Source organism: Pteropus vampyrus, unplaced genomic scaffold (genome assembly GCF_000151845.1).
Source record: "Pteropus vampyrus isolate Shadow unplaced genomic scaffold, Pvam_2.0 Scaffold184, whole genome shotgun sequence".
Taxonomy (NCBI): domain Eukaryota; kingdom Metazoa; phylum Chordata; class Mammalia; order Chiroptera; family Pteropodidae; genus Pteropus; species Pteropus vampyrus.
In genome coordinates this window covers 2860113-2883747 of record NW_011888965.1, presented here as the reverse complement: position 1 = coordinate 2883747, position 23635 = coordinate 2860113, and positions in this window count along the sequence as shown.

Here is a 23635-nt window from a genome sequence, read left to right as displayed (position 1 = left end):
TGAGACTGCTTAGGAAGGTGACATAGTTTGTCTATGTAAAGTAAATGCAGGTAAGATGCATATAACTTTATAATCTAAGTCTTCATTTTCTGGAATGCCTCCTACTTATTTTCCATAAACCTTTAAAAAATTAATCAGCTGACCATATAATGCATTATTGCCATAAGTCACTTCCAAAAGAGCATGACATTTCCAATTTATTCTAACAATTTGAAAATAATCTGTAGTTACCATCCTGAATAATTTTATTGTGCTGGATGATTAAAGTTACTCAGATTTTTTTGTTGTTAATTTACCACATTTGTGGTAGGTATCATTGTGAATAATCCTCACTTTTAAGTGGATTCCATACTTCCAAATTATATTAACCCGAGAAACACAAAGTAATATAAGGGAAGTTACAAAGACACATTAATGAATTAAATGTGTGATACATACACACATATATGTTTTAAAGAGTATCTTATTTGTGTTGTCTTAAAACCTGAAAAAAGTGGTTGTCATTTCTTCAAAATTGAAAATCTTCTTGTGACAAATTAACAGTTTTACTATTAGCTGACATAAGTAAAACACTTAACATACTGTCTGAACAAGTTAATGCTCAAAAAATGTTTTTTCCCCCAGACCTACTCTCTTTCTCTCTACAGCTTTCTTACTATCATTTTGAAAATATTTTATTAAATATTATTTTGAGATAGGGAATTGAATTACAATGAACTTAACCACACTCTACAGATAGAGACCTTTACAAGCTCATATAAAACTTTGCTGACAAGCTAAGAATATTAGAAGGATGGTCAAATAGGAGAGAAACCTGTCTTTCAAATTAAACATCAGTTCAATCTCAAAAAGAAATATAGGAAATTAACAGTGACAAAAATATTTTTCCTTCTTTTGCAAATATCTTCATTCCTTCTGTGGAGTCTTGGGTCAAGACCTTTGTTCACTGGCAGGCACATTGTGGGGGATGCTGTGGCCAATAATGGATGCTGGAATTTTTGTCTTTTTTATTCACTACTGTGTTCTTCAACCTAGCAAAGTGTCTGTCAGGTAGTAGACACTCATTAGAACACATACAGTGAACTAGAAAGCATAGTCTTGACCTTGAAGAGTTTGAAGTTTATAAAAAGAAATTAAAAAAAATGACACAAGACTAATTTACCAAATCACCTGGGTATGAATGAATATATCCCTTTACCTCCCAAATTTATCTTGTTTCCTCCTCCAATATTTTCCCATTAAAATGGACATATAGAGGTGAAATTAAGCAAACAACAAGGAATGTGTAATTTTCATTAATGTTTATGGAATCTTTCATCTTAACTCACACTCATCTGCTATAACAGTGCTAACCCAAGGTTGCAAGGACATAGGTTTCAAAGATTTTTTTTTTCTTACCTAGATTTTCTAACACTTCTTCCTAATTTCCTCCTTAGTCAAATATTTTCATCTAGATTTTTGTTCTTAAAGCATGAGATGTGTGTGTATGGGTGGGAGGCAGGGTCAGACATGATGCTCAATTAGATTCATAATGTTTCAAAGCATAATATTTGTGATAACCATTATATATGTTGTTTCCTTTGAACCTCAAAAAAAGATCACACTTCTGTAATGTAGTCCTCAAGATACAGTCTCCCACTGCTACAACTTCTAGCAACCTGGAGCTCCCAGTTGAGACCTTCCCATTGGCACACAAGGCAACACTTTCAAATCACTAGAGTTGAGAGATCCTGTATACTGGGGAGGGGAATTTGGAGATGGGAGTGACCATATTTCCATTTTTCCTCATTTATTTTTCAAAATGATAGGATACCAGGGAGAAAACAATGAGCAAAGAGAGTAAACATGAGCAAATACAATAGTCCTCACTACATATCTAAGTGTTAAAGAGATCCTTTGTATAGAAGCTCCATGAAAATAGAAAGCTCATCTGTCCTGTTCCTGCTCTAACTCCAGTACTCAGAACAGTGTCAGGCACAGAGCAGCTACTGGTTAAATATTTGTTCAATGAATAAATTCTACATAAAGGAGTGATTATAATTGAGACAGTTAGTATACAAAGTCAACATGGAGTTACATATCTGTTTTTGTATAGAACAAAGAGTGGATTAGCTTGTAGGAAACAGAGGGATTGTGGCTGAGAGATATGAGTAACCTGTAGGGAAATCATATAATTTATTAACCCGAACTGAGTATTTTGAAGAATGAAAGAGAGCACTTATTATTTCCAGATGGCATGTATAAATCAGGTCTGTCTTGGACAAAACAAGATATATGGTCATCCTTTTATGACACTAAGTAAACTGAATTAGGGGTTGGGTTGATGAAAATGAAGTTTGAGAAAAGTTATTCTAGTTTCCACAATGTATATCGACTTTAAATCTGAGAGAGAGAGAGAGAGAGAGAGAGAGAGAGAGAGAGAGAGACTTTAGAAGACAAAAGACCTGATAGAGTTCTAATAGTTATAATCTAGGAATGATAACTTCGAGAGTAGAGAGGAAGGGGTAGATCTGATGTAATGGTAAAGAATCAAGCAGAATTAATTAACCAAGGAATATAAATATTCAGTCAGAATACTGCCTGCAATGTTATTTCAAAAATATGTATTGCAAGCTCTGATAAATTCTACACTCAACTGAAGCTGTCTCCACATCTCCTAGCTCTGTAATGTTGGAATAGTTACTTAACCTCTATGACCCTCAGTTACCTAATGTAACTAAAGGTAAGTCATCTAAAAAGCCTTCTCATATTTTCATATTGAAAATTCAAATTAAATCTCTTGGAACTAGTATTTTTCTTTCATTATTCTTAGTCAAAAATGTTCTTAAGTAAAATAATGTTTTCAGACTTACTGAAAATTCCTTAAAACAAAATAAAATTTTAAAAAATAAGCTATAACTATTAAATCAGGATTTTAAAAAATTCCTTCATGAATAAAGAATAAGATGACTCAATTTATGCCTAGGTTTGTTTACAAGGGATAGTTCTGCCAATTTCATCTTGCATCTTTCTTCCATCAGTAAGCATTTATGCTGGAAATCACAAGAAAAAAAAATAGATTTGGAAGATTTTTAGTTCCCACTGGTAACATTTGACTTTGAGGATAAAAAATATTGAACAAAGTCTTTGACCAGGAGAAATCCCATTCCCATCAGATAACTTTATTGTCCCTTTCCTCCGATTCTGATATCACTTCTCCCTTTGTCTCATAGCAAACTGTTTGAGACCTTACAACCTTTGGATACCACTTATCCATGTGATCATTGCCTTGTCCAGAAGGATCTGGCCTCTCTGATTTTCTACCCTATTTCTCATCCAGAGCCCTGGTTTCAAATGCCATCCATTTAGCAGGTCAAAGCTCTACCTTCTTCTCTTTCTACACAAATAGACATTTTGACAAAATTTCAGAAAAAGAAAAATTATTTTCCAGTCTCTCCTTCTCACTTTTGTGTTTATATGCTTTACTTTAGAGATAATTCATTAGTCATTACTTTAGTGAATCTTTATCTACAATAATTGCAGCTCAATATCACCACTGGTATAAGAATCAGTGAAGAGTAGAGGAAATTCTTAATAGCATCTAAATGTCATTAGATTCATATTTCCCACTGTAGAAATTGAACTACTTTTAAGATGTTGAAATTATTGCTAAATATATTTACAGTCTTTTTTTTTTTGCAATAAAAAGCTTTATTATTCTTATTATGGGCCAAAGAAATGCTCTAAATCTTGAGTTCTGAACTAATATCGCCTGTCCTAAAAGCAATGAAGCTTTTCAAGGGAAAGGGAGAAAGAAAGTATATTCTGAAAAGATAGTTTATGGTTTTAGAATTTTGTTTTAATTTCGGTTCATATATTTTTACTAAGTGTAACTTTTATATGTAAATTAAATGGTTACATAAGAGAAAACGCTGTGTTCATAAAATAAGAAGTGATTTTATATCCTAAAAGACAGAGGAGTATAAACCGGTAAGGCGGCTCTGCATGTGTTTGATGGCTGTGAAATGACCTGTTTGATTTTCTATTATAGACCAGCAGACTATGATGCCCTGACCCACCAGACCCAGACTGTGAGGTAGCTGACTTCTCATTAGGGAGTCCTGTGGTACAGAGTGCATTCATAGCCTATAATAAATAAAATGCATTTAAAACATCATGTATAGAAACAGCCCTCCATTGAGCAAACAGTACCATAAAAAGGTTTTTATCCTTTGAAATGCTATTGGGAAGGGGAAAAATCCTTTTTTGGCTAAGCCCAGATACGTGAGTTTATCATTTGGCCATATGGGATAGTGTATGCACACATGTCTATATAGTCAAATTCATTCAAATTGTTCCAGGAAGACTAATTCATCAGTTCTTTGGAGGGAAAGCCTGGGCTGAGTTAAATAAAATATTAAAATAAAATCAGTTTAATTACCTCGGGAGAGAAGTAAGAGAGAACTTGGCCTCAAGTCTTAACAGAATTCCATAATGGCTTTAGTGAGTAGATAATCATTTGTGATTAGGACATTCATTGTACACAAAAGCTGCAGCAAAACTAAGGATCCTTTTAATCTTCTCAATTAACCATATTTATCTATTTGCTGAGCAGCTCTCTCTGTGTGTATATATCCATAGTACCAACATATTCATGTATGGCAGGTAAAGATTATTGCAGAATCCACACTAATGGAGTTTGAGTTAATGAGGTTTTATTGTCTGTGTATACATGACAGACACAGGCAGTAAAGAAGAAAGTGTGATATTTATATCTAAGATTTTAACTTAATCTCTTTGTTTTCCTTACTGCCAGTAACATAAGTTCTACCTGTGATATGAGAGCCAATGTATTTCTCTTTCTCTGGTATTGTCCTTTGTGATAAAAATTTTTGTGATCAGAATTTACCTAAGAATTTGTAGATATGTGAAGCAAGATATACATGGTTATAATGTTCTCTCTTGAAATAATTATCTACTGTAATTATTTTTTATTGAACACTAGTAACTCAGAAAAGGTGGTAGAAATTATATTTATGATACTTTACTAGTTACCTTAAAGTTTATAAGAAATAATACAGAAAATACCAATGACTAGGGAGGAACCCTTAAATGAGGCAAAGGAAAAAAAAATAGAGAAACTAGTAAGAGCAATGGACTGGAGGGATTTTAGGAAGATAGCAGAGTAGGAAGTACCAGGAATTTGTCCCCTGACCTAGATAACAACTGCACTGGCAGAATCTGTCTGATGTAATTATTCTGTAACTCTGGAGTCTATTGAAGGGTTGCAACTTCCAGTGGAAAGCTTGAATGGTAAATTGTGATTAATTTTAGTCAATTTCAGTTCTTAGCTCAGCAGCCACTACCCATTCCCCAGTCCCGGCCTCATGGAAAACAGCTGTGCATGTGTTCCTGGAGAAGCTTGCTCACAACGTGTGGGGACCAGCGTGGGCAATAAGGATCCTGTCGTCCAAATATTTTGATCTGTGTTCTTGTCACTGATTGCTGACTCAGATAATAGAGGTGCAGACATGGTAGGGGTGCAGCGATTTTTGTCACCATCACCTTGTTGCAAGCCTCTCTCCCTCCAGCTAAAGTGACTTCATAGACTTCATAAGTTTAAAGAGCCAACACCTTTCTTCCCTTCACTGTTTTTTTCTTCCCATTTGAGAGTCAGACATTATAGAATAGGGCATTCAAAATCAACAACACAAATAGAGAAAACTGGAAAACCACTGTACATGCTCAGAGAATGGTGCAAAGTTGAGAAATACTGGAGAGACCATAAGTTTCCACCTCAGGCTGATCTTCAGTACAAAGCTTATAACAATGTAAAGAAAAAAGAAAAAAAAAACATGGATAGAAGGAGAATCTGATTTCTAGAGCTACCACATCATTAGATTCAAATGTAATTTTCATTTAAAAAATCACAAGGCATACAAATAAGAAAGTATGCTCCATTCAGAGAAAAAAATAAAAATAGAAACTGTCCTGGGAAAAGACCACATTACAGATTTACTAGACAATGTCTTCAAAACAGTCTTAAAGATACTCAAAGAACTGAAAGAAGACATGGTGAAGGTCAAGAAAATGGTGCATAAACAAAATAGAAATATCAATAAAGAGATATAAAATCTAAAAAAGAAAACAAAAGAAACTTTAGAACTGAAAAGTACAATAATTGAAATAGAAAAAATTCACTGGAGGAATTAAAAGACAGATTTGAAAAAGCAGAATAAAGTGTCAACAAACTAGAAGGTAAGGATATTGAAACCATGGAGTCTGAAGAACAGAAATAAATAAGATTGAAGAAAAGTGAACAGAGTCTGAGACATGTGAGACATCATAAAGTGAACCAACATATGACTGTGGGAGTCCCAGAAGGAGAAGAGAAAGAGAATAGGGCAATATATAAGAAATTCAACAAACTTCAAAGAGGATGAACTCAAAGAGACCCATACCAAGACACATTATAATCAAACTGTTGAAAGACAAAGAAAGAATTTATAAAACAGCAAGAGTGAAGCAATTCATCATATACAAGAGATCTTCACTAAGATTATCAGCAGATTTCTCATCAGAAACTTTGGAAGCCAGAAGATAGTGAGCTGATATATTCAAAGTGCTGAAAGAAAAGGAAAAACTGTCCACTAAGAACCTTATATCTTATAAAACTTCTTTCAAAGATGAGGCATAATTTAAGACATTTCTAGATAAACAAAGCTGAGGGAGTTCATTGCCTCTAGATCTGTCCTGAAAGAAATGCTAATGGGAATCTTTCAGGTTGAAATGAAAAGGCACTCAACAGTAACTTGAAGCCATATGAAAAAATAAAGATCTCAGTAAAGGTAAATTTTACATGGGCAACTATACAAGTTAGTATTATTGTAAGAATGATTTATAACTCCACCTTTTCCTACATAATTTAAGACTAATGCAGTATAAAAACAATTATTAGTTTATGTTTTTGTATACACAATGTATAAAGATGTAAATTTGTTACGTTAATAACTGAAAGGTGGGGGCAGAACTATAAAGGAAAACAAACCACAGTACACACCATACTCAAAGTTAAAAACTAAAACCTTTTCCTCTAAGATCATAACAGGAGAATGATGCCTGCATTCACCACTTCTATCCAACATCATACTGGAAGTCCTAGTCTGAGCAATTGGACAAGAAAATTAAATTAAAAATATCCAAATTGAGAAGAAAGGAGTAAAATGATCTGTTTGAGATAATATGCTCTTATATGTTGAAAGAACTAAAGAGTCCACAATAAAAAACATTAGAACTAATAATAAACAATTTTAGCAATGTAGCAGAATACGTCAATGCAGAAAAATAAGTTTTATTTCTATACACTACTAGCGACCGACCTCAAAAGGTAATTAAGGAAACAATTTATTTTACAATAGTGTTAAAAAATACTTAGGAATTAACCCAGGAGGTAAAAAAAAAAAAATCTAAAATAAAAGAACAAAATGATTATAAAAGAAATTAAAGAATACATAAATAATTGGTAAGACATCTCCTGTTTATAGTTTGGAAGACTTACTACTATTAAAATGCCAATATTACCCAAAGCAATCTATAGATTCAGTGCAACCCCTATCAAAATTCCAATGGCATCTTTTTCGGAAATAGAAAAATTCATTTTAAAATTTATATGAAATTTCAAGTGGCCCCAAATAGCCAAAATCATCTTGAAAAAAGAACAAATTTGGAGGACTCAAACTTATTAACTGAGAAATTTAATACAAAGTTAAAGTAATCAACAGTATGGTACTAACACAAAACTAGACACATAAACCAATGGAATAAAATAGAAATCCCAGAATATTATCATCAAATAATATTAGACAAGGGTGCCAAGACCACATACTGGGAAAAGGACAGTCTTTTAAACAAATGGTGCTGGGAAAACTGGATATCCACATGCAAAAGAATGAAGTTGGACTTTTACCCAACACTATATAAAAAATTAACTCAAAATTAATCAAAATCCTATAAAACTATAAAACTTTTAGAGCTAACACTATAAAACTCTTAGAAAAAACAATTGGGGAAAAAATTCACAACATTGGATTTTACATTGATCTCTTGACTAGAACACCAAACACATAGGAAGCAGAAGAAAAGATAAGTTAGACTTCATCAAAATGAGAAACTTTTATGCATCAAAAGATACTACCAACACAGTGAAAAGGCAACCCATGAAACAGTAGAAAATATTTGCAAATCATATATCTGATAAGAGATTAAAATCAACACCATATAGAGAAATCTTAAAATTCAACAACAAAAAAATCAATTTGATTTAATGGGAAAAGACTTTAATAGACATTTCTCCAAAGAAGATATATAAATGGTCAGTAATGATATGAAAAGATGTTCAGTATCATTAATCATTAGGTAAATCAAAACTACAATGAGATATGGCCTCAGACCCACTGGGATACCTACTAGTAAAAAAAAAAAAAAGAAAATATCAAGTATTTTTAGGGATATGAATAAATTGGAACTTTTTGTGCATTGTCAGTGGGAATGCAAAATGGTACAGCCACTGTGAAACCTAGTGTGGTGGTTCTTTAAAAAATTAAAAATGGATTTACCACATGAACCAGCAATTCCACTTATGGATATATGCTTGAAACAATAGAAAGTAGGGTCTCCAAGATATATTTATACACCAGATTTATAACAGCATTATTCACAGTAGCTAAAACATGGAAACAACCTAAGTGTCCATCTGTCCAAAGACAAAAAAATAGATAATCAAAATGTGGTATAATGTGGTATATACATACGATGTAACTTTTTTTTTTTAATGTTGCATTGCTTAAAGAAATCCAGGAAGTTTCAAGTGTACAATTTAACATTAAGGCACATATATATTATATTGTGTGTTCTCCCATAGTTATATTTCTTCCTGTCATCACATATTTGACCACTTTTACCTCATCAACATCCCTTCTCCCCCAGCCTCTGGTCACCACAACTCTATTGTCCATGTCTATGAGTCTCTGTTTGTTCTGTACATTTGTTGCTTTTGAATTTATATGCCATATATAAGTGATATCATATGTTTTTTAACTTTTTCTGCCTGGCTTATTTTGCTTAGCATAATTATCTCGAGGTCCATCCATGTTGTTGCAAATGGTAGTATTTCAACAATTCTTATGGCCGAGTAATATGCTATTGAATATATGTACCACAGCTTCTTTAGCCAATCATCTACTGTAGGACACTTTGGTTGCTTCCATGTCTTGGCCACTGTGAATAATGCTGCTATGAACATCAATGCGCAAATATATTTTCGGATATAGATTTGGAAGTCTTTGGAGTAAATATCCAGTAGAGAAATTGCTGGATCATAGGGTAGATCAATTCTTAGTTTTTTGAGGACCCTCCATACTGTTTTCCATAGTGGCTGTACCAATTTGCAGTCCCACCAGCAGTGTATGAGGGTTCCTTTTTCTCTGCATCATCTCCAACACTTGTTATTACTTGTCCTGTTGATAACAGCTATTCTAACAGGTATGGGATGCTATCTCATTGTGGTTTTGATTTACATTTCCCTAATAGCTAGTGATGATGAGCATCTTTTCATACGTTTCTTGGCCATTTGTATATCTTCTTGAGAGAAGTGTCTATTCAGGTCCTCAGCCCATTGTTTAATGAGATCGTTTGTTTTTTGTTGTTATTGAGCTGTATGAGTTCTTTGTATATTTTGGATATTAGGCCCTTTTTGGAGGCATTGCTCGCAAATATATTTTCCCATTGAGATGTTTGTCTCTCTACGTTGTAGACAATTTCTTTTGCTGAGCAGAAGCTTTTTAGTTTGAAGTAGTCCCATTCATTTATCTTTGCTTTACTCCCCTTGTCTTTGAGGTCAAATTCATAAAATCTTCCCTAAGTCGCAGGTCTTTGAGTTCAGTTCCTATCTTTCCTTCCATGCATTTTATTGTTTTAGGTCTTATATTAAGGTCCTTAATCCATTTTGAGTTAATTTTGGTGTGTGGTGATAGATAACAGTCTAGTTTAATTCTTTTGCAAGTGGCCTTCCAATTTTTTCAGCGCCATTTATTGAAGAGGCTTTCCTTTCTCCACTGTAATTTTTTGGCCTTTTTGTCAAAAATTATTTGCCCATATAAATATTGGCTTACTTCTAGACTCTCGATTCTGTTCCACTGGTCTGTGAGTCTGTTTTTCTGCCAATACCATTCATTCCATTTTGATTATTGTCACTTTGTAGTATAATTAGAAGTCAGGCAGAGTGATGCATCCAGTCTCATTCTTTTTTTCAGGATGGCTTTGGCAATTTTAAGTCTTTTGTGCTTCCATGCAAATCTGAAGATTTTTGTTCTATTTCTCTAAAACATGCCAATGGGATTTTGATGGGAATTATATTAAATCTGTATAATTCTTTAGGTAATAAGGTCATTTTAACTATGTTGATTTTTCCAATTCAAGAACATAGAATATCTTGTTTATTTGGGCTCGTTCTTGTTTCATGAGATAGGGCTATAATGACATGAACTTCCCTCTTATGACCGCTTTTGCTGTGTCTCAAAAGTTTTGATGTGTTGTACTATCATTATCATTCATTTCTATATATCTCTTGTTCTCTCTTTTAATTTCTCCTCTGACCCAGGCATTCTTCAGTAGCATGTTGTTTAATCTCCATGTATTTGTGGTACTTCCCTCTTTGTTTTATAATCGATCTCCAGCTTCAAAGCATTATGATCAGAGAATATGGTTGGTATGATTTTAATCCTCTTATAGTTGTTGAGGCTATCCTTGTTTCCCAGTATGTGGTCAAGCCTTGAAAATGTTCCATGTGCACTAGAGAAGAATGTAGAAGCAGATGCTTTGAGATGAAAGGCTCTGTAAATGTCAAATATGTCCAGTTGATGTAATGTTTCATTTAAGGATGTTATTTCCTTATTGATTTTCTGTTTGGATGTTCTCTCCATATCTGACAGTGGGGTATTTAGGTCCCCTATGACAATGTTTTGATCTGTTTCTCCCTTTAGTTCTGTTAGTAATTGCTTTACATATTTTGGGACTCTCTGATTGGGAACATAGATATTAAAAAGTGTTATGTCTTTTTGGTGCATGATTCCCTTTTTCAGTCTGAAGTGTCCCTCAGTATCTTTCTTTACCTTTTTTTTTTTTTAAATTCTATTTTGTCCGATATTAGTACCACTACTCCTGCGTTTCTCTGAATGCCATTTGCTTGAAATATCATATTCTACCCTTAAACAGTGAATCTATATGTTGATTTGGAACTGAGATGTGTCTTCTGGAGGCAGCACATGGTTAGGTTTTGTTTTTTAATCCAATCTGCAACTGTGTGCCTTTTTTTTGGTGAGTCAATCCATTTGCATTTTAGGTGATTATGAGTTTTTCCTATAGCCATTTTATGTTTTTCTTTCTGGTGGCTTGGTATTTTTATTGCTTTCTTGTCTTCGCATGTCTGTTTTTGTTGTTAATGTGGTTGTTGTTGGTTGGATTTTGTGGTTTTTCCCGCTGGTCCTTCTTCTTTTATATACTTCAGTTCTGACTCTTTGACATGTGGTTACCATTATGAATATGAAAAGGATAATTGTAATTATATAGTATTTCATTTTCTTCTGCATTTGCCTTATTTCCATTTCCCATTGCGAAGTTGGATCTTTGACTCCTCCCCTTTTCAGTCATTGTTATCTCAATTTGTCCTTATGTATGCTGAAAGTTCATTACTACTTTCTGTAGCAAATTTATTTTTTACTGTTAAGGCTTTCAGTGCTCTGTTCTTAGTAAGGTTTGTCCTCCTCTGCGTTTATCTGCCTGCTAGTCATCTTACTCTTATTTATTTATTTATTTATTTTTTTGTCATTTTGTTTTAGGTGAACTGATCCCTTTCAGTATTGCTTCTAATGTAGGCCTCGTAATGGAGAATTCCCTCAATTTTTGTATGTCTGAAAATGTCTTTATTTCTTCTTCATATCTAAAGAAGAGCTTTGCTGCATACATTACTCTTGGTTGGAAGATCCTTTCATTTAATGGTTTGAATATTTGATTCCAATCCTTTCTGGCTTGTAAAGATTTGCCGAGAAATCCAATGATAATCTAATGGATTTTCCATTATAGGTTACCATCTTCCTTCCCTAGCTACTCTGAGAATTCTTTCTTTGTCATTGATATTTGATAATTTTAATACAATGTGTCTTGGAAAAGGTCTCTTTGGGTTGAGATAATTGGTGTTCTGTTGACTTTTCAAATTCCAAGTTCCAGCTCGTTCCTTAGATTTGGGAAATTCTCCTCAACTATTTGTCTGATAATGCTTTCTAATCCTGTCTCCTTTTCCTCCCCTTCAAGAATTCCCATAATTCTTATGTTTCCTGTCCTGATTGTATCAGCTAGGTCTTGTATTTCCCTTTCTTTATTTTTATTCTTCGATTTCTTTCTTCTTCCTTCTGATTTATTTCTAGATTTCTGTCTTCGATATCACTGATCCTTTCCTTAGTTGGCCGACTCTATTTCCCAAGCTTGCTATTTCATTTTTGATCTCTTTCAGTGTGTTCTTCACCTCCAGAAGTTCTATTTGGTTCTTTTTGAGGTTTTCAATCTCCTTGCTAAAGAATTCATTCTGCTGATGTAGTTATTTTTTTCAATTCTTGAAATTGTTGATATAAATTTTTTGGATCTCACTGTGATTTTTCAGAAGTTCCATCCTGAATTCTCTGTCATTTAAGTTGCATATTTCTATGTCTTTAAGCTTATTTTCCGGAGACTTTTCTTTCTTTCTTTCTGAGTTGCTTTGTCACCTTAGTTTTTCATGATGTTTAATGGACTATTTCTCTGCCTGGGCATTAATGGAAGTGTATTCTGCTTTATCTTTATCTTTCTCTTTTTTTTTTCCAGAAAGAGGATATATTATGTATAGTTTTCTCTTTAGCTCGTTGCAAAGAAGGTGTTGTTCTTTGATTTCCAGTAGGTGGTGTCGAATCTTCTTGGATCCATGCTTTATACTGTCTTTAAAATGCCTTTTTTTCCTTATACATATTCAATCTTGTTTGCTACGTTCAGTCTCAGTCCCTGTGCTTGTTAGTGACAGTTTTGGTAGAGTTTGCTCAGATTGCCCTGGGGTTCTACAGAGTTCAGTTTTAGAGGATATGTAGGGAGGGGTCCTCCGGGTTAGAGGATTGGGGCTGTGGCTCAGCCTGGCATTTTGCAACTGCTCTGGTAAAAAACAACTGTTGTTTCCATGGCGTCCCCATTTCTCTGCCTTCTGCCCTATTCTTGGGCACTGCCACCGGCCACGTGGAGCTCACAGCTCTCCCTGGCAGGGCTGTTCAAAGAACTTGGTGCACCTTCTTCTCTCCCTCTCCTCCTGCAGGTTCTTTGTTTCTCCCAGTCTACTTTTCGACTCCCAGATTTCTGATCTGTTGTAGTTCTTATATGCAGATCCCATGCTCAGACAAGCTAGTGTGCAGGTTGGATCTTTTTGTTGAGTTTTAGATACTCAGCTTATTGCTGGTTTAAGTTTAGAGATCTGAGGATGTCTCTCACTCTGCCATGTTTCTGATGTCAGTCCATACAGTGTAATATTATTTAGCTATTAAAAAAGAAAATTGACAGTTGCTACAACATGGATAAACTTTGAGGACATAATGCTAAAGCGAAATAAGCCAGTTGTAAAAGGACAAGTACCACATGATTCCACTTATAAGAGGTACCCAGATTAAATTTCTAGAGACAAAAAGTGAAATGGTAGTAGGTCTCATAGGGCTGGAAATATATAGAAACAGGCAGTTACTGTTTAATGGGTATAAAGTTTCAAATTTGCAAGATGAAAACTGAGTTCTAGAGATGAATGGTCATGATGGTTGCAGAACAATATGAATGTACTCAATAACACTGAACAATATACTTAACAAGTGTTAAGATTGTAGATTTTATGTGTATTTTAGCACAATAAAAAATTGGGGAGGGAAAGAAAAAAAAACATGGTAGACTGAGAGACATCCTCAAATCTCTCTCCTTGAAGCAACAATAAGCTGAACATCTAAAACTGAACAAAAAATGCTCAAACCGCATACGAGCACATCTGAGCATGGGATCTGCTCATAAGAGCTACCGCAGGTCGAACCCTGGGTGTCGGGTGGTGGACTGGGAGAATTAAAGAAGTTGCCTCTTGCAGCTGCTGGAGCTCTTTGCAGGAGGAGGGGGAGGGGTGAAGGTGTGGCGACATTCCTGATCAGCCCTGTCAGGATGTGCTGGGACTTTTCTACACAGCCGGCAGCAGGGCTCCGTCATCAGGGAAGAAAGCAGAGAAGCAGAACTGGAAAGCAGAGAAACAGGAGCTGATTTTTACTGGCCCCGGTTACAAAACCGAGGCTGAGTTGAAGCCCTCAACCCCCAACCCAGAGGACCCCTCCCCCCATCCTCCAAGACCGATCACTGCAGAACGCCAGGGGAATCTGAGCAAAAGCTGCAGAGACTGAAGCTACCTCTCTCAGCCTCTGGAGCTCCTGGAGGAGGAGGGGGAGGGGAGAAGATGCAGCAACTTCCCTGAACAGTCAGTCTTGCCTGGGAGTACTGGGACGTTTCTGTGCACCTGGTAGCAGGGCTCAGTCATCAGGGAAGAAAGCAGAGAAGTTGGTTGGGAACACAGAGAGACAGGAGTTGACTTTTACCGGCCCCAGTTAAAAAATCAAGCTGAGCCGCAACCCGCAACCCCCAACCGAGAAGACCCCTCCCCCAATACACTCTGAGACCAATCATCGCAGAGCCTCAGGGGAATATGAGCAAACACTACCAAAACTGTTGCTAACACTGACAGAGACTGAAACTGAGAGTAGTGAGTGTGATTAAAATCTACAAGAAAATAAAAGACTTTGAGCTCTATATAAAGCAGGGATCCAAGAGACTTAGATGCCACCTACTTGAAACCAAAAGAAAAGTGCCTTCTTTGCAGCAGGCTAAATATAGACATTTATATAGACTTTGCAGCAGGCTAAATATAGACATTTATATAATAAATCTTCTAAATATAGACATTTATATAATAAATCTTCTTTCTGGAAAAAAGAATACATTTCCATTAAAGCCCAGATGGAGAAATAGTCCATTAAACACCATGAACAACCAAGGTGACAAGGCAGCTAAGCAAGAAAGAGAATAATCTCCAGAAAATGAGCTTACAGACATAGAAATATGCAACTTAAGTGACAGAGAATTCAGGATGGTACTTCTGAAAAAACTAAATGAGTTCCAAAATGAGTCATATCAACAATTTCAGAAATTGCAAAAACAGCTAGATAAGCAGAGCAAAGAGATGGAAATCCTCAAAAGGAACAAATAGAACTTCTGGAGATAAAAAACATACTGCAAGAGTTGAAAAATGAAATAGCAAGCTGGGAAATAGAGTCGACCAAATAGAGGAAAAGATCAGTGATATTGAAGACACAAATCTAGAAATAAATCAGGAGGAAGGAGGGAGAAAACAAAGACTAAAAATAATGAAAGAAATACAAGAACCAGCTGATATGATCAGGAGAGGAAACATAAGAATAATGGGCATTACTGAAGGCAAGGAAAAGAAGTAGAGACTAGAAAGCATTTTCAGACAAATAGTGGACAGATATTTCCCAATTCTAAGGAATGAACTGGAATTTGAAATTCAAGAACTCAACAGAACACCTAATTATCTCAACCCAAAAAGGCCTTCACCAAGACACATTGTAATCAAATTATCAAAAATCAATGACAAAGACAAAATTCTCAGGGCAGCCAGGGAGAAGAAAATAATAACCTATAAAGGAAAACCCATTAGATTATCAATGGACTTCTCAGCAGAGACTTTATAAGCTAGAAAGAAGTGGAATCATATATTTAAACTATGAAGTGAAAGGAACTACCAGCCTAGAGTAATGTATCCAGCCAAGATCTCTTTTAGATATGAAGGAGAAATTAAGACCTTTTCAGAAATACAAAAATTGAAGGAATTCTCCACTACGAAGCCTGCAAGACAGGAAATTCTGAAAGGGGTCAGCTCATCTAAAATAAAATAACAACAACAAAAATTACATAATTAGGAATAAAGTGACTATCTGGCAAATAGAAGCAGAGGAGTGCAATCCTTACTAAGAACAGGGCATTATGAGCTTAAATAATAATAAGAGAATTGCTATAGCAATATAGTAATGAATGTTCAGCATATATAGAAACAAATTAAGATAACAATGACTGAAAAGGAGAAGATTCAAAGATCCAAATTCACAATGGGAAAAGGAGATGAGGCACACACAGAAGAAAATGAGCGACTGTACATATAACTATCTTTTTCATATTTGTAATGGTAACCACACACCGTAGAGACAGAACTGAAGTATACAACATAAAACAAGAAGAACCAGAGGCAAAACCCACAAAAGCCAACCAAAATAAAGAAAACAGAAGCACATGGACAAGGAAGCAATGGAAACACTGAGTTACCAGAAGGCAAAAGATAAAATGGCTATATAAGACTTCATATTTCAATAATCACTGTAAATGTAAATGGACTCAACAAATATAAGAAGGTTGAAAACATACCAACCATATTCTTTGATCATAATGCTTTGAAACTAGAGATCAATTACAAGAAGAAATCAGGAAGAAACACAAATACATGGAGATTAAACAACATGCTACTGAAGAATAACTGGGTCAGAGAAGAAATAAAAAGAGAGATCAATGGATATATAGAAACAAATGATAATGATAGTACAACATCAAAACTTTGGGGACATGGCAAAAGTGGTTATAAGAGGAAAGTTCATATCATTACAGGCCTATCTCCAAAAAGAAGAATGAGCCCAAATAAACAACCTAACACTTCATCTTAAAAAACTAGAAAAGGAAGAACAAATGAGGCCTAAAGTCAGCTGAAGGAAAGAAATTATCAAAATTAGAGCAGAAATAAATGAAATTTAAAAAGATAGAGAAAAATTAATGCAACAAAGAGATGGTTCTTTGAGAGGGATAATAAAATTGACAACCCCCTGGCTAGACTCACTAAAGAAAAAAGAGAAAGGACACAAATAAAGAAAATCAGGGATGAAAGAGGGGAAATTATGACTGACATCGCAGAAATACAAAGGATCATACAAGAATACTATGAAAAAGTATATAACAATAAATTTAATAACTTAGAAGAAATGGACCAGTACTAGAAAAATACAATCTTCCTAGAGTGAATCAAGAAGATATGGAAAATCTAAATAGACTGATCAGCAGTATGGAAATTGAAACAATCATCAAAAATCTACAAAAAAGTAAAAGTACAGGACCAGATGGCTTCATCAGTGAATTCTACTAAACATTAAAGAAGATTTAATACCTATTCTCAAACTCTTCCAAAAAATCAAAGAGGAGGCAATACTTCCCAAAATCTTTTATGAGGCTAATATTACTCTGACACCAAAACCTGGTAAAAATAACACACACAAAAAAAACTACAGACCAATATCTCTCATGAACACAGAAGCAAAAATCCTAAATAAGATACTAGTGAACCGAATACAGCAACGTATTAAAAAGATTATACACCACGATCAAGTGGGCTTCATCCCAAGGCCACAGGGATGGTATTACAGACACAAATCAATTAATGTGATACACCACATAAACAAATTAAAAAATAAGAATCATATGATCTTATCAATAGATACAGAAAATGCCTGCAACAAGATACATTATCCATTTATGATTAAAACACTTAACAAAACTGGTATAGAAGGAAAGTATCTTAACATAATAAAGGCCTATATGACATACCCTCAGCCAACATTATACTTAATGGTGAAAAACTGAAAATCTTCCTTCTAAGATTAGGAACAAGGTAAGGCTAACCACTATTGCCACTGCTATTCAATGTAACATTGGAGATCCTAGCTAGTGCAATCGGACAAGAGAAAGGTATAAAAGGCATCCAAATAGGAAACGAAGAAATCAAACTCACTATTTTCAGATAACATAATTCTCTATATAGAAAACCTTAAAGACTCTACAAGAACACTCCTAGAAACAATAAGCAAATACAGTCAAGTTTCTGGATACAAAATCAACATTCAAAAATCCATATTGTTCCTATACTGTAATGATGAAGTGTAAGAAAAAGAAGTGGAAAAAATAATTTATTTTGCAATTGTAAAAAAAAGAATAAAATGCCTAGGAATAAATTAATGAAACAAGTGAAGGACCTATATAATGAAAACTACAAGACCCTGTTAAAAAAAATCGAAGATAGAAAGAAATGGAAAGATATTCCATGTTCTTGAATTGGAAGAATCAATATAGTTAAAATGACCTTATTACTTAAAGCATTATACAGATTTAATGCAATCCCCATCAAAATTTCATCAGCATTTTTTAAAGAAATAGAACAAAAAATCTTCAGATTTGTATGGAAGCACAAAAGACCCAGAATTGCCAAATCCATCCTTAGAAACAAGAAAAAGATTGGAGGCATCACTCTGCCCAACTTCAAATTATACTACAAAGTGACAATAATCAAAACGACATGGTATTGGCAGCAAAACAGATGCACAGACCAGTGGAACAGAATTGAGAGTCCAGAAGTAAGCCCATATTTACATGGGCAAATAAATTTTGACAAAAATGCCAAAAACATACAGTGGAGAAAGGAAAGCCTCTTCAATAAATGGTACTGGGATAATTGGAAGCCACCTGCAAAAGAATGAAACTAGACTATTGTCTATCACCATATGCTAAAATTAACTCAAAATGGATTAAGGACCTGAATATAAGACCTAAAACAATAAAATGCATAGAAAAAACCATAGAAATGAAACTCACGACCTTGGACTTCAAGAAGATTTTATGAATTTGACCTTAAAGACAAGGAGAGTGAAAGCAAAAAATAAATGAATATGACTACATCAAACTAAAAAGTTTCTCCTCAGCAAAAGAAATGGTCTACAACGTAAAGAGACAACCGTCTCAATGGAAAAATATATTTGCAAGCAATGCCTCCGATAGGAGCCTAATATCCAAAATATACAAAGAACTCATACAACTCAATAACAACAACAACAAAAAACAAACAATCCAATCAAAAAATGGGCAGAGGACCTAAATAGACACTTCTCCCTAGAGGACATACAAATGGCCTATAAGCATATTAAAAGATGCTCAACATTGCTAGCTATTAGGGAAATGCAAATCAAATCCACAGTGAGATATCATCTCAAACCTGTTAGAATAGCTATTATCCACAGTACAAGTGATAATAAATTTTGGAGAGGATGCAGAGAAAAAAGAACACTCATATACTGCTGGTGGGACTGCAAATTTGTACAGCCACTATGGAAAACAGTATGGAGGTTCCTCAAAAAACTAAGAATTGATCTACCTTATGATCCAGCAATCTCTCTACTGGGTATTTACCCCAAAGACTTGAAAATTCATATTCAAAAAGATATTTGCACATTATTCACAGTGGCCAGGACATGGAAGGAACCGAAGTGTCCTACAATAGATGATTGGCTCAAGAAGTTGTGGCACATATACAATGGAATATACTTGGCCATAAGAATTGTTGAAATACTCCCATTTGTGACAACATAGATGGACCTCGAGATAATCATGCTAAGTGAAATAAGCCAGACTGAAAAAGTTGAAAATCACATGATATCACTTATATATGGGATATAAACCTAAAAGCAGCAAATGAACAGTACAAACAGAGACTCAGGGACATGGACAATGGACTAGTGGTTACCAGAGTGTAGGGGTTGGAGGAGGTGGTAGGTAGACAGGGTAAAGGGGATCAAATATAGGGGGTAGGGAAGAGTAAATTGGGTAAAAGGGATCAAATATATGGTAGCTGAAGGAAACTGAACTTTGAGTGGTAATTACACAATAGAATATATAGATGTCAAATTATAATATACATCTGAAAATGATATAATTGTATTAACCAATGTTACCCAATAAACTTAATTAAAAATAAAAAAAAAATAAAAAAATAAAAAATTGAGGGAAAAAATACACCTAATAGATTGTTCCTCCATTATTAGAGACTGGTAGAACTAAAAAAGTATTATAAGGGAGTAGAATGTTGGAAATGAATGCAGAGTTGGATATTATCTAGTAAAATCCAGCCACCTTCTTTTACATATGAGGAAACTAGGAAGAGAGAACTCAAATGTCTTTTATAAATTCACACAATTTGTTAATGGCCAAGCTAAGCCTTCTGACTCAATCTGGCTTTTTCTAATATGTTCTTGTTATTTTAAAGTCAGAATAAATCTTATCCCTCAGATCATAGTATATTATCTTAATTTGTCTTCATAGGCTTCCTTTCATTAATTATTGATTCCTCTCTATATCCATTTCCGATACTCATTATACCCATTCCACACCTCCCATCAAAAATCATTCTGTTGTGTTCACTATGTGTTCTTGCAAAATGTGAATTTTTGGTTTATTCACTTTAACTTAATTAATTATGTTTGTTATATATCACTGTGTTTCTTTTTTTTTTTCACTCAGCACTATTTTTTAAATCCATACATATTACTCTATGTACTAACCCACTACTTTTGACTGCTACATGGTTCTCCATGTTCTGTACCCACTGCATTTAACCTGTTGACTTACCCAGCCATCGATGCACAGAATTCTCCTGCATTTTTTTTCTTCCATCACAAATAATGCTTTAATGAATATTCTTGTGCACAATTCTTATATTTATATTTAATTGATTATATTTAATTTGAATAAATATTGCCAGATTGGTTCTGTCTATCATTCCACTAACTGAGACATTTTTTATTTTTATTTCCACATCTGTACCAATGTTTGACATTATTCAACTTTTAAATTTTTTCCAATCAAATAGATATAAAGTGATTTGACATACATTTCTCAGATTATAAATGATTTTGAGTATGTTTTCACATGCTTATTAGGGGTTGGGGATTTAGCCTCTGCACATTTTCTGTTCTCAAACTTTGCTCATTTTTCTATTGAGGTTGCTGATTTTCTCTTGTTGATTTATATGTTCCCTGCATATTTTAAATATTAATCCCTTATTGGAAATAGACACTGCTGACTTCTCTCATTTTGTCACTTGTCTATGAACTTTTTAATCGTGTCTTCATCGAATAGTCTTAATTTTGATGCAATCAAGTTAATTGATTTTTTTAAGGTTATGATTTATGTTTTTTAAATTTTTAAGACATCCCTGTACCCTTTGGTCACAAAGACATTCTCCTACATTTTCTTTGAAGGACTTTATAGTTTACCTTCTTTTTACATTTGGGTTCAGTATACCTGGAATTGGCTTTTGTATATAATGTTAGGTATGGATCTAGATTTGTTAGTTTCGCTTTGCTTTTAAAGTTTTTTAAGTTTTAATTTTGAAAAAAAAATAGATTCATAGGTAGTTACAAAAATAGGAGAGAGCCCATGAACTTTCACTCAGTTTTCCCCAGAGATTAACATTTTATATAATAGTACAATATCGAAAACAGGAAATTGACATTGGTACAATTCACAGACCTTATTCAGATCAGTTTTATATGCACTCATGTGTGTGTGTAGTTTTTTGCAGTTTTATCACATGTGTAAACTGTGGTAACCACCATAACAATCAAAATATAGAACCATTCCATCACCACACAAATCCTTCATGCTACCCCTTTATAGTAAGACACACCCTGTCCTTCACTTACTTATTTCCATAACCTCTGACAACTACTATTCCTCTGTTTTCCACCTCTAAAATTTTGTCATTTTGATTGTCATTCTTTAATATAAATAAAATAATACAGTACATAATCTTTTGAGATTGGCTTTTTTCACTTGTATAACACCTTTAAAATCCATTCAAGTTGCATGCATCAGTAGTTTCTCCTTTTTTATATCTTGGTATTATTACATAGTATAACTGTTTAGTGATTTACTTGGGTCATTTAAAGTTTTTGACTATTATTAATAAAAGCTTCTAGGAATATTTTTGTACACATTTTTGTATGACCATATATTTTAAATTTCCTTGGGTATATGCCTAAGAGTGGAACTTATGGGTCATATGATTTAACTTTGAGTTAATTTTTGGTTAACTTTCCAAGGAACTTCCAGATTATTTTCCAAAGCAGCTGTGCCATTTTGCCATCCCACCAGCAATGTATGAGATCTTGATTCTTCACAACCTTGCCAGCATTTATTATTATATATACATGTAAATATAAATAATATACATTATATATATGTATATGTGTGTGCGTGTGTATAATTTTAACTGTTCTGATAGGTGTGTAGTAATACTTCATCATGATCTTCATTTGATTTCCCTGATGGATAGTGATATTGAACATCTTTTCATGTACTTATTTGCCATCCATATATTCTCTTCGGTGAACTGTGTCTGCATATCTTCTTTTGTCTATTTTCTAATTGGATTGTTTGTTTTCTTTTTTTTTGAGTTTTGAAAGTTACTTATATATTATAGATAATAGTCCTCTGTTGGATAAATGATTTGCAAATATTTTCCCCCAGTCTATAATTGTCTTTTCATCCTCTTAATGGGGTTTTTCCATGAAACATTTTTAAATTTTGATGAAATCCAATTTATCAATTTTTTTTATGGATTATGCTTTCAGTATCTGTGAAAGGTTTCTTCATGGGATAATTTTTGGATTTTATGTATTTCTACAAATATATCCATTTTATCTACAGTTTTACATTTTAACACATATTCATAATACTTTAATATATGTGTAGTTAATACTTTCTTTTTAAGTATTTTGTTTATTCACATCTTTTTTTCTTGATTATCTTGCCAAAGTTCTGCCCATATAATTCATCTTGTCAAAGAATTAGCTTTTAATTATTCTAATTTCTCTATTCATTTTTGGTGTTGTGCCCATTTCATTTATTTTTGCCCATTTCATTTATTTTGTCATCATTGTTATTATTTTCTTACTTCTCATTTGTTTTGTGTTTTTCTGTTATTTTCTCAACCCCTTGAGTTGAATGCTTAGTTCACTTGTTTTTTCTTTATTTTATAATAAACGTTTAGCACATACAATTGATACATGTAACATATATATGTAAGTAATAAAATTTTTCTACTCTAGGCATACTTCAAACAAATTTTATACACAGATGGATTTTTTTTTAAATTCTTAAGCCCTGGAAAGATTAGTTCCTTAACTTTCCTGGAAAACCGTGCCTAATATAGCTACACTGGTGATAATTCTTAACTAAAATCACAGTATAGAAGAAAGGAGATGTATTATGAGAAAAATGCAAATATGTATTGACGATACTGATGAGACTACTGCTAGTTGGCACGTTACTTGTAAAATCTATCTTTGTTTATAATTTTTAAGAATACTTTAATATGTCATTGTCACTCTTGAGAAATATTATTGATTTAATTTAGTTTATCTCCAAAATGGGTATAATATTTGTCATCATCACTATGATCTGATGATAGTTTAAGCAGTACTGGTAAATCTCAGGCAAAATTTGCTCTTAAAAAAGAAATATATAGTTTTCCATAAATGTTTTGTTCAAATTTATTACACTTATTTTAATCACTGTGTTAATACTGTTTATCACTTAATAGACAAAATGATAATTGGGAGAA